Here is a 17,426-nt window from a genome sequence, read left to right as displayed (position 1 = left end):
ATTTTAAAGCAATTGAATGATAGCACAAAATTTTAGAGGAATACTTACAATAAAAATGTTTTTAGCTTTTGTAAAAGCTATAAATTTTTCTTAACAAATATTTAATAGAAATTTAAAAATTTTTTTAACATTTTCAAGTCTAAATTGTTTGCAACCTAAAATATGTAATTAAAATAGACGAAAACAGCTAACATTTAGTTAAAACTTGACATTTTTTTTTAATTTTAAGTACTTACTTTAATTCAAAGTTAATGATTCGGTTTTAGTAAGGTCAAATTTTAGCTTGACCTATCAAAAAATCATTTACAAAATTTTCTCTTATTTCATTACGGTATCTCTATTCAGATCTGCCTTAGCCTTTATATATGTAATTTTATATGAAGTAATAGACGAATATTGGCGAATATAGTTTCCCTACTTTAGATACTTCTGAATATTAAATTAAAATTGAAAAATGTAGGTTCAAGGAAACGAGAATAAAACGAGAATATTTTTATAGCTTAAGCATTTTCTGAAAACACATAACGATTTTTAATACCAAGCAAATATCATTTTAATTGAAGTTTTTTTTTTAACAAGAGCAAAAAAAAAACAAAAAAATATACAAAGAACAACATTTTAAATAATCATAAATTTTCAAATGAAATAAACTTCGAAGCTTTGAAAAGAAATTTTCTTTCAGTTCATTTATCGTATAAAAGATTTCAATACAAAACAAAAATCCTTGCTGAAATATATCCTTTCTGTTATCGCATAATGGATTTGTTTACACACAAAGGATTTGCGATGTACATATAACTAAAAAATACAAAAATAAAAAAAAAATTTCAAAAAACTTGACCTTGAAATTTCAGTTTTTCATTTTCTGCAAAAGTTTATAAATATTTTGTGAACTTTTCTACATTGCATTTTATTTTGTTTTTTGTATATAAATTTATTTATATTTATTTTAAATTTTAAAAATACAAGAAAAATTCAAAAAATTCTTTCGGAAAATCTTGTTTTATCGATGAAACTTTTCTTCTCAGGGTTATGCTTTTGTTAAAAAACAACAACTTGGTATTTTTATTTTTCTTTAAAAAAAGTTTCCATTAAAAAATATTATATTAAGATTTTAAAATTATGTTCTGAACCATTCTGAAATGCAAAATTTTATTTTCTTTTGTTTTACTTTTTAAATATTGAAAGTGTTTGCAATATTATAAAAAAATCTATTTATTTTCTGTGGAAGAAATTAGCAAATAATTTAATTGGAAAAAAGGAGCTTGAATTAAATCTTTTATTTTTTTGTACTCGTATCTCATATAATAGGGACGGAAACCCTATTGCAGCTCACCGGATCTTCTAGTGCGGAAGTCATTAAAATTTTAAGGTTTCGATGAGTGGTTAACTAGGGAGGCCAAATTCATTAACCAAAATAAATTCTATTTCATTTTGTCATATTTTTTTGTCACTTTTAAAGAAAAACAAATAAGAATCGAGTTCCCTTCCATCTCACAAAGATCTGAATTGTTAGAGTTTAAAAATTTCAACAACAATATGATTCTATAAAATGATGGTCATCACTAAATTATCTTTTCTCAGCCAGTAAAACTATTTTTCAAAAAGTTTAATTTTGGCTATAATCTCGAAAAAAAAAAGTGTTTTATGTTATGTTGTGGAAAAACCTTTCTATGTATCCTGCGCCTTTGCTGCTAGATCTAAAGATCTATTTCGATATCTATTCAAAATTTGTTTTAGGCTCTTTTCTAACAAAAATTTAAAAACATTGCTTATTAGTTTCATTCTACCCAGCCGTCAAAACTTAAAAATATATAAACAGATCTTATTCCCTAACAGATCTTACTAAAAACTTATTTCCTTAAATGAAAATTGTTGCTATTTACCCCTTTCTAAAAATTATAGCCCCTAAAAGGTCCTAAAAATAGCATTTTCAGACTTTTTGTTATAGCAAAGCCCCAAAAATTTTAGCTTATCATAGCGGTATGGCATAAATGAACTTTAAAAAAAACGAAATGGTCGTTAAAATTAATCGTTATATAAAATCCGCTTTTTCTAAATTCTGATTTCTTCTGGACAGCAACATATAGAAGAAAATTGAAATTGTTTTGCACCTCCATCCCTTCTCAAATTATAGTCTCTAGAAATTCGTAAAATTTGAATTTTCGCGACCTAATTTCCGGAACTGTAAGATTTTACAAATGCACAAAGCTAACGAGAAATACCATGTCATAAAAACATAATAGTCAAGCAATTTATTCTTGAATTTGCCATTATGCTAACGCTACTTAATATTTTTTTTTGTCTCACCCTAAATATATGCAATCATTTGATATATGAACGAAAGTAACTTAAATAATGTAATACCTAGATTGCTTTTAAAAGCACTTATTGAACAGAAAAGTTTTACTTTACAAACCATTGATTTAACCCAATGTTATTTAAGTTTGATTCTATCAAAGTAGTACAACGGTAAGAATAATTTTCAATAGCAACATATAAATATCTTGTTTTTACATATTATCTGCAACAAATTTAAGTTGTTCTGCAAGGCCAACTTCAAATTTTATTGCAAGTAAATAAAGGCATATAAAATGAATTGAATCTACATAAATTTGTTCACTAATTTTTAAGTATTTTTTATATTTTATGTTTTTAAGGTTTTCCATACGCTTTTCGAAAAAAATGTAATGTTCTTTATTTTTATTCAAAAAATTTAAAGTAAAAAATTCAACACATCTTCAAAAATTTAAATATCGTATACAGTATAATAAAAAAGTTTTGGAATAACAGAAAGTACACAATCATTTATAAACCAATTTCCCGAGATAAGGAAACTAATTCTGTGGTAATAATAATTATTAAAAAAAAATTCGTCAATAAATTAAAATTCTTTGAAACATTTTCAGAAAATTCTTTAAGGATTTTCAAGAAAAAATGTAACGAAAATTTTTCTTAGTGGTTTATTGATTATTTTTATATAATCAATTGGAAAGTTCAATTTTTCTCCATACAGTTAATTAGGAACAATTAATTATTTTAAGATTTTCGATGTGTAGGTTAGTTAATTTTGTATTATTGCAATTTTTTAATATTTTTCGATCATGCAAAACTTAAATATTTACGTAGGATTTAAAGTGCAATTGCAACAACTATCTGCATTTAGTTTTATAAATCTCAACTTCTTTTTATGTTAAATGCTTTAAATTGCCAATTTTATATATTTTTCTCAATATCCCACCTACACAAACATATATACATACATACACGTATGCATACGTGCGTTATATTATAATGGTTTTGTATAGTATAAATTATTTTAGTTGAATATATTCGGATATGTAAAATGAAAAAGGATTTTGGAAAATTGCCAAATCTTTTTTCAAAAAAAAAGTGAAAACAAAAAAAAAAACATTATATTTTAATGTAATCCTCTTCCTTTTTATCTGTTTCCACTTGCAAAAAAATTTTTAAGGCCATGATTAAATAATATTTTTTTTATTTGAAAATCTTTCTGTATCTATCTTTTTTAACCCAATTTTCAGATAAAATACTTGAACAATGTGACTGACTTCGGAAGAAATCTTAATTTCATGAATTAAGAAAAACCTTGTTGGGTTTCTTTCCTTATTTTAAACTATTTGAAATGATACTTGAAGAGACTGAATGTATTATACCTGAATGTAATTTTATAAAATTTCTAAGGTTAAAAATATTTGAATAATTTTCTTTAATGTATTTTTGTTATTACCTACATAACTACTTATATTTAGAGTTCTGTGTTTTATCGATTTCAGTTTTTTGCAAATCATCTTATCAACATTAAAATATTCTTATGAGGTGTAATATTTTAATATTTTATGATTATTAATTTCATAATATTTTAATTCACTGATGAAATATGAAGTATGCAATTAAGGTAAAAAAAAAAATTTATCACTGAATTTTAAATATTAAAAGTAAGTATTTATATCAGGGTGTGGTCTAAAACATTTCTGATTTTCTTTTGAATTTCACTCAGTAGGTGTGAAGTTTCTACAAGTATAGATTATATTTTTTTGGACGATATGTAAATATTTTCGATTATCTAAAATCGATTACAATTCTGAAAAACCATATTGAACTAAACATATGTATAAACTAAAAAATGAAGTTGACTATATGAATGAGCTGACTAAAGCTAATCGAAAAGTAGTTGTATCTAATATTCACGCGAAATTATATTTAAGAATTAAAAATTTTCTGTGGCATTTAACAAGAAATTCTTTTAAAAACTTTTTCTGTTTTTTTTTATTATCATTCGTGCTCTGTGAAAATTTAATAATGTATGTTTAGGAAATTTGCTCTATTTTTGAAATTATAGAAATATAAATTTCAAACCAAGAGAATGAAATTCAAATTTATGAAAAAAGTAACTCATAGGTTTGGATCTTCAATTAAAGGAGACCATGACAAGTTAGTGTCTGGGGTTTTGCCGTAACTTTCCACATGGATGTGAAAAGCTACATATTGTACATTTTGCATAATATGTATTTTAATCTGAAGTCGCCTTTTGCTTACAAAACTTGATGTCATAATTACTTACAAAAAAAAGAAAAAACCTAATAAAATAAATAATAAAAATTAATTTTGCAATTTTGCATAATCTTTTTATATTTTACATTTCTACAGAAAAATAACGTTTACCTTATCCTTATATTCAACTTAATCATCACAATTTTTTACGTCACTGATTTCAGCGTTTGAATTTCCTGATATATTTTTACTATGATAGCAATGTATTAGATCAGAAATGCTCTTTAATAAAAGGAAATGAATATATGAAAACAATGGAAATGATTTTTTCCTTCTTTTGGTCTATATACATAAATTATTATGTGGAATTTTTTAAAAAAAAGAGATGTTAAATTTTCAAATACATACGTCCATGTTCACATAACTAGATTAACGTACACAAAATTCTTATATAAAACTGTCAATACTATTTTTAATAAAATTTTCTTATAACACATAAGAGTATTCTTCCAATGATAATTGATCAAATTTTATCATCTGAATTACTTAATTTTATTTAAGATTGTATGTTAGGTTCGAATCAGGTTTAGTATAAGTTTTTGTTAAATGTAAAATATTTTGGCAAAATTATAATTAATTTTAAATAAGTAAAAATCTGATATGGCCAACACATTACCTACCGCATTGTAGTTTACCCAAATAAAATGTAGATTTACGTGAAGGGATGGCTTAATTTATTTCAATCAAAATTGGTACTAGATATTTTAACGATAGATATTCAAACCTAAGGCCACATCTTACAAGTACCCATTTGACATACCAGTTTCTCTTAAATAACTCATTATCTTGATTTAGATACTCAGTGAAATAAATTGCTTAAATTTTCTATTCTTTATTTAGTACACATTTATTTAACAAAATATAGTTTTGAAGAAAAAAATAATTCTCAATAACTGCACTTTTAGAAAGAATTGAACCAATTTTGAATATCCCGTTTTTGGTGAAAAAGTACGCTATTTTAGTGTGTTCAATCGTGTTAAAAGAAATTCTTGTGACTTACTAATGTGGCCAGACTTTGATACATCAAAATTTGAAAACCAAAAAAAATTATGTTCAAGAAATTTATAAAAACAAATTTGAGGACTTGAAAAGGTTAAAATATACAACGCCAAATTCTTGTCCCAATGGTGAATGATAAAAAAACCCCAACGTTTCATTTCTTTAAAACCTTATGAATTATTCTGGTATTTCAAATAACATTCCCGCAAATTTAAAGAAACAGACTCCCCCCGATTTTCTCATAACAACATACAACAGTATTATTATAACTAAAGAAATTAACAGGAGCGATAATAAAAATTGTATTCGCAGCTATTAATAATTTAATTTATTCTCGGATATTCGTTAACGTGCTTGGTTTTTGGCATGTATGAATATTTGAATTATGTGGATGAACGTGACAGATGACATTGTCAAATTCTGATAATAAAAATTTTACCATGTCATTATTAAAAACACGAGAAGAAAAAAAAAACAAACCTTAAGACAATTAAGATTTTTGTTTTAATGGGTCTTGAAATAAGTATTAAATATAATTAAATAAATTCCAATTAAATTAATTAATTTTAATGTTATTTATATTTTTCTCTTCTATATGTCATGTTAAAATACAAAATAAAAAAGAGAAAAAATATCCTTGAAAATAAGATAAGTACCTATTTTATGAAATTTAATTGTCAGTAGAAATGAGTCTTTCACTTGAAATTGAATTAAACTCAAAATCCTCAACAAATTCATACACATAATGTATATAAATGAAAACTCACATACATATTGTGTACAATAGTATAAATAAGTTTATAATATTGTACATAATGTAGATATATGTACATAAAATACATATTGTATTTTATGTACATACAACTCACATACATATTTACGTAAATACTATGTATTTCAAATTTATGTTACGACAGTGAGGAAGTTGTGTTATACACTAAAATATTATACATGACTTTGCGTGATCGATTCTTGAATATCTTCATTATCTCCTTAACAACAATGTATCAACAAAATATCTGATGTTGTCAGCACATAACCAACTAAAATACGTATTGTCCAGTTTAGCGAAAGTGTTACAGAAGGTTATGAAAATATCTTTAAAACACTTCTTTCCAATTTTAAGGAAGTTAGTAAGATTTTAATTAACTTACCGAGAAAAATGTTAATTTGGCTATTAGTAGAGTTTTGTCTTGTGTCGTCCGTATTCCTTGAAAAGCTCACCAGTTACTTTGTAACAACCAGAACTCAAATATTAAATTCCAAGAAATTTCATCGTAGATATGTTAAAAAGTGTAAAAACTGTCGGTTTTTTGAGTCCTGATCTCTCAAAAAAATTTATAGATTTAACAACCCAAATTTTAAAAATATTAAATTTATGATATGCGCAAAAATGCAAAATTGGCCCGCAAAAAGATGTATCCCAAAAGATATATCCCCGAGTCCTGATATATCCCAAAAGTTGATAGATCTCTGACATAGCCGAAATAAAATTCACATATAAAATTTCATCAAAATCACTTCTGTCGAATTTGACACGTCCCACCGACAACGCCTGATCGACATTTCACTAAAAACATATGTATTTTCGACGTGATCATAAAATAGATAAACACGAAAAAAGTCACTTAAGCTTTAGTCGTGTGATTACTTATAGAAACTTTTGAGAACAAATCAGATAAGTGGTTCATTTTTTTCAGTGCAACTTAATCATAAGGCAAAATGTGCAAAAACATTTTCAATTTTTGGGTCAGAAATGAAAACAAAATTGAAAATCGTTGTACGAATTCAACTGAAATTTATTTCCTTTTAAAATTTACTCATCCTTACTATAGTTTCGTGTGGGTTAAATTTGAATCGTTTATAAAGTGGGCGCGAATTGAAGTTCATAATTTTTCTCAAGAATATCAATCAACTCTCATTTATTTTTAAATTGAAAATTAAAGTTAAAATTTCTTTTAATACTAAAAACTTCATTTTAATTTGAATAAGAGGATTAGAATTGAATTGTCACCAAGATCCATAGATATTGGTTAGAATTAATGGAAATAATAAATTTTTTTATTCACAATAGAGCAAATAGTATTCTACCGTTTTCTACTTAGACAATTTTATTAACAAACTTATTTAAATCCAATTAATTTAAACTTATTTTGTGTAGCTATTGGTAGCTGAAGTAAGTTGATATCGTTTTGCAATTTGATCATCTTAAATACATGTTCACAACTTGTCTCTTGCAATCTTCTCTTTTAATGAAATTTTTATAAAACTGTTTTTATTGAGATAAAAACTACGATAAATAAAATTTCAATAATTTTCTAATCAAAAGTTCTATTTTTAGTTAAGAAAAAATGAAAAATAAATAATTCGAGCTTTTCTTATTACTCTTTAGAGATAACTAACAATGTATGGAGCAAAGAAGAAATAAGAAGAAAGTAAAGGACAAGAGCACATCTCTTTTTAGTGTAGCTCTATTCAAAACTTCCTACAATAATAAAGCGAAAACAAAAAAATTCTTTTCATATTTCTCTATGATGCTTGTCACTAACATAAAACGAATCTTCAAGTAAATTAAATAAACTGAAGAAGGAGTAGACAAGAAAATTTCTTAGTTCTTCTCAGTTCTAAGGATATTTTTAGGTCTACAAAAAATGAAAATATAAAAATACAAATTTGTATTATGCATATATAATAGATTTTTTTTAAGGGATAATATAAAAAGATAGGGTGATTAGTTTTCCCTTGTGTGAACATTGTAAATTTAATATACGTATACTTTAAGTCAATCATTTTAAGTGATTGAGGTTAATCCTTATGCGAAAAACTTTTGAAATTGATGTGGCTAAAAGATCTATGAGCGAGTGATATTCTTTTAATCCCATGTCTGGAATTAACTTCACTTTTTCATAAGTTTTCGCTTTCTACATAGTTGAGAATAGTATGCTTGAGGCTCCAGTTGTTGAGAAAGTTAATTAAGGTAAAGAATTTAAATTAGATTTGCGATATTTGGATTATACAAGACTGTCACACATTTGTTTCGTTTGAGCTCATAAAAGGGAACTATTGAGTAGTTTGCTTTTCAATTAAAATATCACCATACTTATATTCCGAAACCAAGTGTATCTGCCTATATATCCAACCACTATTGAATATAGATATAACCATTTTTCTATATGGTTGCTTTTGATTACAACACTTGTACAAGTGTTCCAATCAAGAAAAATAAACATTTATTAATTTTGTCTTTTCTTTATTGTGATTTCAGAGACAAAGTATATGAAGATTTTGCTAAAATCGCCCCTGGTTATCTAGAGATTTCCATTTCATTCCTTTTTTTCTTTTTAACTTTATCAATTTATGTAACAATGACATCAGATGTACCCAGAGCAATAATGAATTTAAAAGACTTGTTTCAGGAAAATACCACAACGAAATAATAAAGTCCCATTTGTAAAAAATTCTGCTTTTTTTTTTACTTTATTGATTTTTATTTTTCTTCTGTATGACATTGTAATTGTTAATTCCTTTCTTGTATTATTTTCTTAAAAACATCATCTCTAAGGATATTAAAATGACATTCGTATAAATATATAGATTTATAACATTACATTTATTGTATATTACAACTACATTCAATTATGTATGATTGCAAACACACACATGTATGTATAGGTATATTTATGTATATTAAATATGTACTCGAATTGGTACTTGTCTATTCAAATAGCTTATTGCTAAACTATAACTTTTATTAAGGAACAATTTTATAAATAAATGTTCAATTATGTAAATACAAAAATCTATATACATATATACCAATTTCATAAAAATCAACTATGTAGATACTTTCTATATAGGCATTACAATATACGGTGTATACTTAAATATGTACAGGGCATAAGTTTACATGTACATATGTTATACAGATGCTATATAACATATTGTAATAATTGATATCATACATTACATGAAGGTATTCATTGAATAATATGAAACTTAAATGGAAAATATATAGTAAATTTAATTCTAATTGGTTTGTGATTAGTAATAATGACATCAACTGCATGTTAGATAAATGTTACTCGTATATATTTTTAATTATAATAAATTGGTCAATTCATTAATAAAGATGTGCAAATTAAAATATAGAATAAAATGGTAGCATTATGGTGTTAAAAACTTACTTCGATATTTTTGCTGTTTATTAAAACACTAGTAAATTTGTGGGCCCCAGAGGCACCCGTCTTCGGTATTTATGCAATCGAAAGGTGAATTTTTTTAAGTAATTTCGTTTCTAATTAATATTAATCGCCTCCATACTACTACACACATGTACATATATACTTTAAAAAATTAGATTTCTTCAGTGTGCGTTGAAGATATTATTTAGATTAATCATTAATATCAATAAAAAATTTTTAGTTTTTAAAGAAATTATAAAGAGGTACAATTAAGTTTAATATATGACACTTTAAAATTAAAAATTTAAATTTTGACGGACGCGAATCATTACGAAACTGCGTGTTCTACGTCATATAATCGAATTACATATATGAAGTAGAACACGAAGATAGTTAAACATAAACGGACTGCCACAAAATTTAATATTCTTATGAACTTATTAGGTCGTGTTGTAAAGCAAATTCAAAAGACTTACATATGAGAGACGGGATAATTATTTTATAATTATAGATAGGAGGTTTGGAAATCTAAATAAAACGGGCTTTATTTAGAAACGGGATTGCGATATTTCAACTGCTTGTATATCCAAGGGACACACCTCTCAAATATTTCTCAACAAAACAAAATTGTATCCAATATTCAATTATGCCAGAGGTTTGTGTACATTCTCAATTAAAGTAGCACATTGTTAGCAAACCGTTTCCGTTATTTAAACAGTTTGTTATCAAATTTTTTTCAATCTGACTCTAAAATTTTTGAATAAAATTAATATTTTTTAATCAAAAATGTGTTATTTTAAAAATTTTGGTCAGCTCTAGATTTGATCTTCTTTTGTCAATTTAAAAAATATTGCACTTTAACTGTGCAAACATGTATAAATGTCATTTAAAATTTCTTAAAGAAAGGTTCGAGATGTTTCCAGTGTCTATTTTTTGTTCTTTTTTCTTACTGTCTCTTTTCTTTTTAGATATACAAAAAATACCCTAGAGAAAAAAGAGCAAAGAGCAAAAAAATACCAAAATTATTCTTGCATACTTTCGTACGAAAAAAAAGGAAACTCATGCAGAATATAAAATAATTTTTTGAGATCTCTCTATGTATGTATGTATGTATATGTTAAAACATCTATGTATTTCTAAAATGTAATAGTTTAGAAATGGTATTTTCTTTACGTAACAGCATTTCAGCGAAATGGTATTTTAGCGTCTTCTTGAAAAATTTCTCTCGCTATGACTTGCATATACACATACATTTACTCTAATTTTAACATTTTAGTTTCAAGTTTAAATCGGTGCTTGGATATTATATATGACTTTACTCTGAAATAAAGAGATGTTTATATAAAAGTGATGGCACTAAGTTACTGCTTAAGTTGAAATAAGTATCGTGTGATACAGGTGCTTGAATTTGCATAACTGCAATATTGCTGGGTATCGTTTTAAGAGCGAAGCGAAATATTGTTTTAATTTAACTTACTGAGTAATGTAGATATTAAGCAATTAATATAGAAATTAACTTAACTTAAATTTGTTAGTTTTCGACTAAAAAAAAGGTAATATTCAGTAACCTGCACAATTATACCACCAGCAAATTTATAACAATAATGATTTCACTAATTATTATTGAAGCAGCATTTCGGTTAGAGATTAACAAAATTATGTTAAAGAAAGTTACATAAGATTTGTACAAAATTTTTAAGAACTTTACCGTTTTCTTAGTGACTGTTACCATTTTTATATCTCATAAAATAAATTACAAAATACCATAAAAGAACGAAATTTAATTTACAAAATGTTACAAAGCTCGAAATTTTTCTTTCTACTTTTTTGTATTTGTAGTTACTTGCAAATTGTACTCAACTAAAAGCAAAATTTCTGTCATTTTTCCACTTATGTTAACCTTGATATGTCACATTCGATATGAGAACAATATTAACCTAAGAATAATAAAGGCTTTTAAAAGAAATGAAATTATGGTGCGATTCACTCAGGATCCTAGAATACAATAACGATTTCCGGATATTTTTTTTTCTAAGCAGAAAATTTTCTAAATATTTTTAAGATTAATCTACGTAAGTAAAACTTTGAGTAAAAAAAATTATCAAAAAAAAATGCTAAGAAGAAAAATGAAAAGATAAAAATAAAAGCAAAAACGTAATTACTTGAACTGAAATAAAAAAAACTCATTTAGAGTCATACAGGATGTTAAAAACTCAATGATTCAATCTTGTTTTATATTAAAAAATATCTAAGATTAGAGTAAAAATTTTAGCAAACGCTAAAGCTACATAGGTAGGTGACGTTATTGAGAATACATAATTTGCATTTTTGAAAAATTAGGAACTTTTAAGGCACTTTCGTATAATCTACGTACATATATGTTCTGCGGAAGTCGCAGGCTATCATATTTATTCATCAATTATGCAATTCGCAATACTAAAATATTGTGTAATTCATGTAGTATTAAGACTATACACATTGAAAGCCGGCATATTAATGGTCGAAATTTTAATTTAAAAAAGAAATTAAAGAAATATTTTTGTATAGCACGCAATTGGCAGCATATAAATACTTCCCATAGTCTATTTTTTATTTAGCGCATCTTTATTGTTACTGAATAATAAAACAATTTGAAAATCACCTTAAAAAAACTCAATAAACTAGGTAAAAAACAAAATGCCAATAAATTTTATGCAGCTAAATTCAACCAAAAAAATTTACTTTAATTAGTTTAACACAAAAAGGTTTTAAAAACTACTTTTGTCCCAGTTTATAAGTGTTTTTTTTATTTCTCAGCACTTCAAGTTGAAAATATATTCAACCTTCTCAAAATGAATAGAAAATTATTATTTTCTTTAACATTTATAAGAGTTCAAGCTGTAATACCAGTGAAATTTTAAACAGATCAAGTGTTAAAAACATTAAAATCAAAGAGGGAAAAAAATATAAAAGAGAAAAGATTACGATTTGCAAAAGCGGAACATTTCTGTAACGGATTAAAAAGAAAAAAAAAAAATAATGGAAAATTAAAATAGAATGAAAAGTAACAAAAACAAAAAACCGGAAAGTTGTTATCTTTTTACCGTAGATGTACTCCGAACACAATTATTAAAGATTTGCAAAAAAAGAAAAACTAAGTATAGAAGCGGTTAAAAGGCTAAAAGGAAAAGTCATAGTAATATTTTTTTTTAGCGATTTTCCTTTTATTTTTCTTTTGCTTTATCATATTCACAAATTTTTTTTTTTCATTTTTTATCTTACCATACACTCTAACATCTCTGTATCACATAATAATATGGCATAGGTACATAAGAAATCATGCTCTTGTGAACTTTTTTTAAACCACTCCATCTACTTCAAAAAACATTTTGAAATTATTTTTTAATTTTTTTGCACCGTACACTCGCTTACTCTACATTTACATGTTTCTCTTTATATTTCGTTTTTTTTATATAACATTTGTGTATTTGTGTGTACTTACCACAGTAATGATTCCTTTTCTCTTCTTTATTTTCACAACTTTGCAGCATCTATTTTTCTTTGCAATTTCTCGAAACATTCATAATAGGTTTTTTTTTTTAAACGAAATAAGAAAATTGAGTAGAGAAAAATCAGAAAAAATAAAAAGGATATTTAACTTTTCACTTTCCTATAGTCCTTTTATTCCATTACTATGGTTCTCTTGTTTTGCCAATGTTCATTTTCTTTATTCTTTTCTTCTTTTAAAAAGTCATCTTTTGTAAATACTTTGTTATGTAAATGACAAGTAGAATGTCATTATTCACGTTTTTAACACAAAGATAGAACATATCGTAAGAAACATAAAATGGGAAGAACCTCGCTGCAGGGTAACTAAATATTAAATAAAAGAAAATAGAATAAAAGAGGGCGCGACATAATTAATGAAAAAAAAAAACAAAATCAAAAAGCAACTAGAAATTGAGGTTAAAATGTGATATTATGAACTATGTGGAAATTGTGAACTACAATATTTGTATCTAATGTGTGTATGTATATCCAAATTTTATTCCATTTTGGGTTCAAAAAATCAGTTTTTACTTATATGTCTTATTTTTTTCTAAAAATGATTTAAAGGTGGATTAGAAGTAAACCATAAAAAACCGCATTTGAGTTAAAAACTTTTTTGAAATTTCGTACATTTCTAATAGAATCTAAAAAAATGCGTTAGGTTTTAAAAATTTTATTTTTTTTAGCTTTAGTTTTTACATAAATTATTTAAAAATTTCCACAACTAACATTCAAAGTTGCTTAGTTTTGCAAAAATAAAATGAACAAAACTAATTTAGTAAAAAACGAGCGTAGACATAGTTGACCGTGTTCAATCTGTGATAACCGTACTGATTACGAAATAAATTATTTTAAATGTCGGAGATAATTGGCACAATGTTTTATACAACGTTTTCTAGGTTTTTATGTCTAGTGTTATTTTATGCATATATGATAATTATAACATAAACCCATGCAATCTAAAAGAGTTTCATTGAAAATAATTTTAATTTTAATAAAAAATTTCAGTTTTATAATTTTAAAAGCCTCTGCGCGATGAACAAATAGCTTATAATACTGTATGGCAACTAGTACAAGTAGTCGAGAAATTTCATCATACATAACTACCCTAACAACATCAACATTACGTAATTAAAGGAACTAGTCAAGGTAGAAAAACTAAAAAATTTTTCTTCTCGGACTGGACTCGAAGCAGTAATCTATCGCGCATGTAGCTTCTTAGGTGAACAATACTTATAGTAATCATGTAGATTACAGTATAAATCAATGTGAAGAACAATTTGCCGGCAATTTTTAATTTTCTGCCTTGATTTGTTCCTTTGATTGCGTCATCCATCTTTTTTACAGTTGTATGAAGAAATTTTCATTAGTTATTTCCCATAATTTCCATTTAAAAATCGAAAATATTTGCATTGTTTTAAAAAAACCATCTTCCTTTTCTTCAATACAACAAAAATATTTAATGCAGAAATTAATTAATATTATTGCATACCTTTCGGATTAAAGGATAAACAAGCACTTTTAATAGTTGAATTCGTGTGTGAGAAATAATTATATTTTGTTAATAAAATATGAGCGTTGGAAAAAAAGCGCTTTGAAAAAAGGTTTATAGCAACCCTTGCATTGCATGTCCTGACGGATAAATACATTTTTTTTGTATTAGAGCGAGGGGTTAGCAACAAATATTTAAAAGATTTAAACGAGTAAATATTATTTTGAAGAAACCTTTTTAGAAAATCATATATATATAGTCACATTTCATTGCATATTTATAAGGAACAACCAAAATTAAAGAATCAAATAAGGTTGAACTTAAACAATGTAAAACAATGACAAAACAACAAAGGAATTTAAGACTTTTAATTGATTAACTATTCAAAACTGAAGAAAAGAATTTTAACTACAAATTCTTACTATTTGACTGAAATTCTAGGTATTTACTTCATCCTTTTCCTATTCCTTCATTCTTTTTTTATACGAGTATGTTTGAATAAAAAAATTTTTAAATAAAACATGAATTAATCATTATAGTTTTAGAAAGTCAAATAAGACTTTAAGATTCGAATTTTTTTATATAAAGAAAAATGATTTGTCATCGGTTTTCTTAAAACCTAAATGTTTTTGAAATCATTGGACCGTATTATTAAAATAGGAACCTAAATATATCAATAGTGTCACCAATGATATTTAAAATCCCTTTCTTCTTTGAATATGGTTTTAAAATCTCAGCAGGAATCTTACCGAATTGATTCTACTTAGTATTCAGAAACAATAAAATTTATTTTAAATTTCTAAAAAAAAAATAGAAAATTTTAGTCAAATAAAAAATCCAATATAAATCATAGCAGGAATTAAATATTTTTTTTGTTGTCATAAATTTGGTAAGTCAAAAATATTTTATTGGATTTTTCGTTCAATTGTGTTACCAATTTTTATAAAACCTCAATTTTTTAAGATTTTAATTTTTATAAGATCTCAATTTTTATACAATTGAGATCTGAATATTTGGAATTGTCATAATATTGGTAACTTTAATATTTTTTGTAATAATTTTAACCTACAATTTATGTACATATGTATGTATGTATTTTGCTGTTATAGGAATATTATATTAGATGTAGCCCTTAAAACTTAAATATGTACATATATAAACAAAATTTGCTATATTTTAATTTAGTATTACGAATTTCCACAGGTTAAGCAATGAAACATGCATTACATTATCACTTCGTTTTTCTTGATTCAAAATTTTAATTTAAAATGTTGATAAGGTGAAACACTTGTCTGTACATTTTTATACCTACATACATACATATGCATACATTCATATAATTATAATATATAAATACTACATACAAGCATGCAAACATAATGTGTGTAGTTTAATGAATTCTTTAAAAATTTTTTGACTTATGAAATTCCAAATTACAATACCGAATTTCTTAAACCTTTAAACCTGGCTGGTATACGCATAGTTGAAAGTGGCAATGTTTTGGTTCTCTGTTGTACCCATTTCGTTTTCACATGATTCGGCACACTAAATTCTAACATTTTGTTTTATATAAAGATAATAGATCCCACATGTGAAACATCTGCTAATTACACTATTCGGAAGCCAGGTCGAAAGGATTAAACTTCAAAAGTTATTTGAAAAATTCATACACACATACATACGTATTAGATAATACGTACATATTGTACATATGCTACGTAGTTAAAATATTAATATAATTCAAATTTCAGAAAAATTTATTTTTATTTGAATATTTTATGAGTCTATAATTGAATATTTGGTTAAAAAATTTTTGGTAAATATTTAAGTTTTTGAGGTAAATTTTATTATTTTCTCAAAACTATACTTTAGATTATATTGCATATTTTGAATTAAAATGCAAAAAAAATGTTTCAAATTCACTTCCACAAGGACCATGTTTTCTTATAGCAATTTCCTCGTTTTCGAATAATAATAACAAAAATATTATTAAGAATATAATAAACAAACTAATTTTTACTAAAACAATTTTGATCACCAATTATTTTGGGTTGAAACCAGAGCTCGAAGTGAGGCGGGATGGAGTGGGATGACATCCCACTACTTTTAAATAATTGGAAATCCATCCTACTACTTAATAGGAGAGCAAAATGCATTCCGGAACATGTTTTTTAAAATTTAAGAAAATTTTTAATTCTATTAATGAAATTTTCGTTACTACTATATAGTACTCGTAACGAAAATTTCTATGCATTTCTTTGGTAACAATTTGCACAGTTTTTGATTCAATTTTTAGTTGATTTAATTTTGAATATAAATATTCTCGTTAGATTACTTCCAAAGTTTGGTAAATTTTGTTTAGTTATTTTTTTAAAAAATAACTAAAATAATACTTTTTTTTTAATTTTTTTTTGTTTTACCATCCCACCACTTTGAGTATCCCACTTCGACCACTGTTGAAACATATTTTATTTCATAATGCGATAGACGTTTGGTTGACACCTCTGTCAGAAATATATAAAAAAAATATTGTATGCAACTTAAAAGATATTGAATATCATTTGTTGGTAACTGGAATCAGTGGAATATCATATATTATACAATATACCACATTGGTTTTACCAAAGTCACTTATTATTTTCATAATTTTC

At 25.2% G+C, this 17,426-nt stretch overlaps 1 long non-coding RNA gene across 3 annotated transcripts in view; it reads left to right on the top strand.

Moving 5' to 3' along the window:
• The window catches only part of LOC129608947 (uncharacterized), a 151,104-nt gene that overhangs the window by 77,568 nt on the left and 56,110 nt on the right, over positions 1-17,426 (top strand). The window lies entirely within an intron of this gene.

This window comes from Condylostylus longicornis, unplaced genomic scaffold (genome assembly GCF_029603195.1).
Source record: "Condylostylus longicornis isolate FDR11 unplaced genomic scaffold, ASM2960319v2 ptg000004l, whole genome shotgun sequence".
Taxonomy (NCBI): Eukaryota; Metazoa; Arthropoda; class Insecta; order Diptera; family Dolichopodidae; genus Condylostylus; species Condylostylus longicornis.
This window is presented reverse-complemented; position numbering and strand designations above follow the sequence as displayed.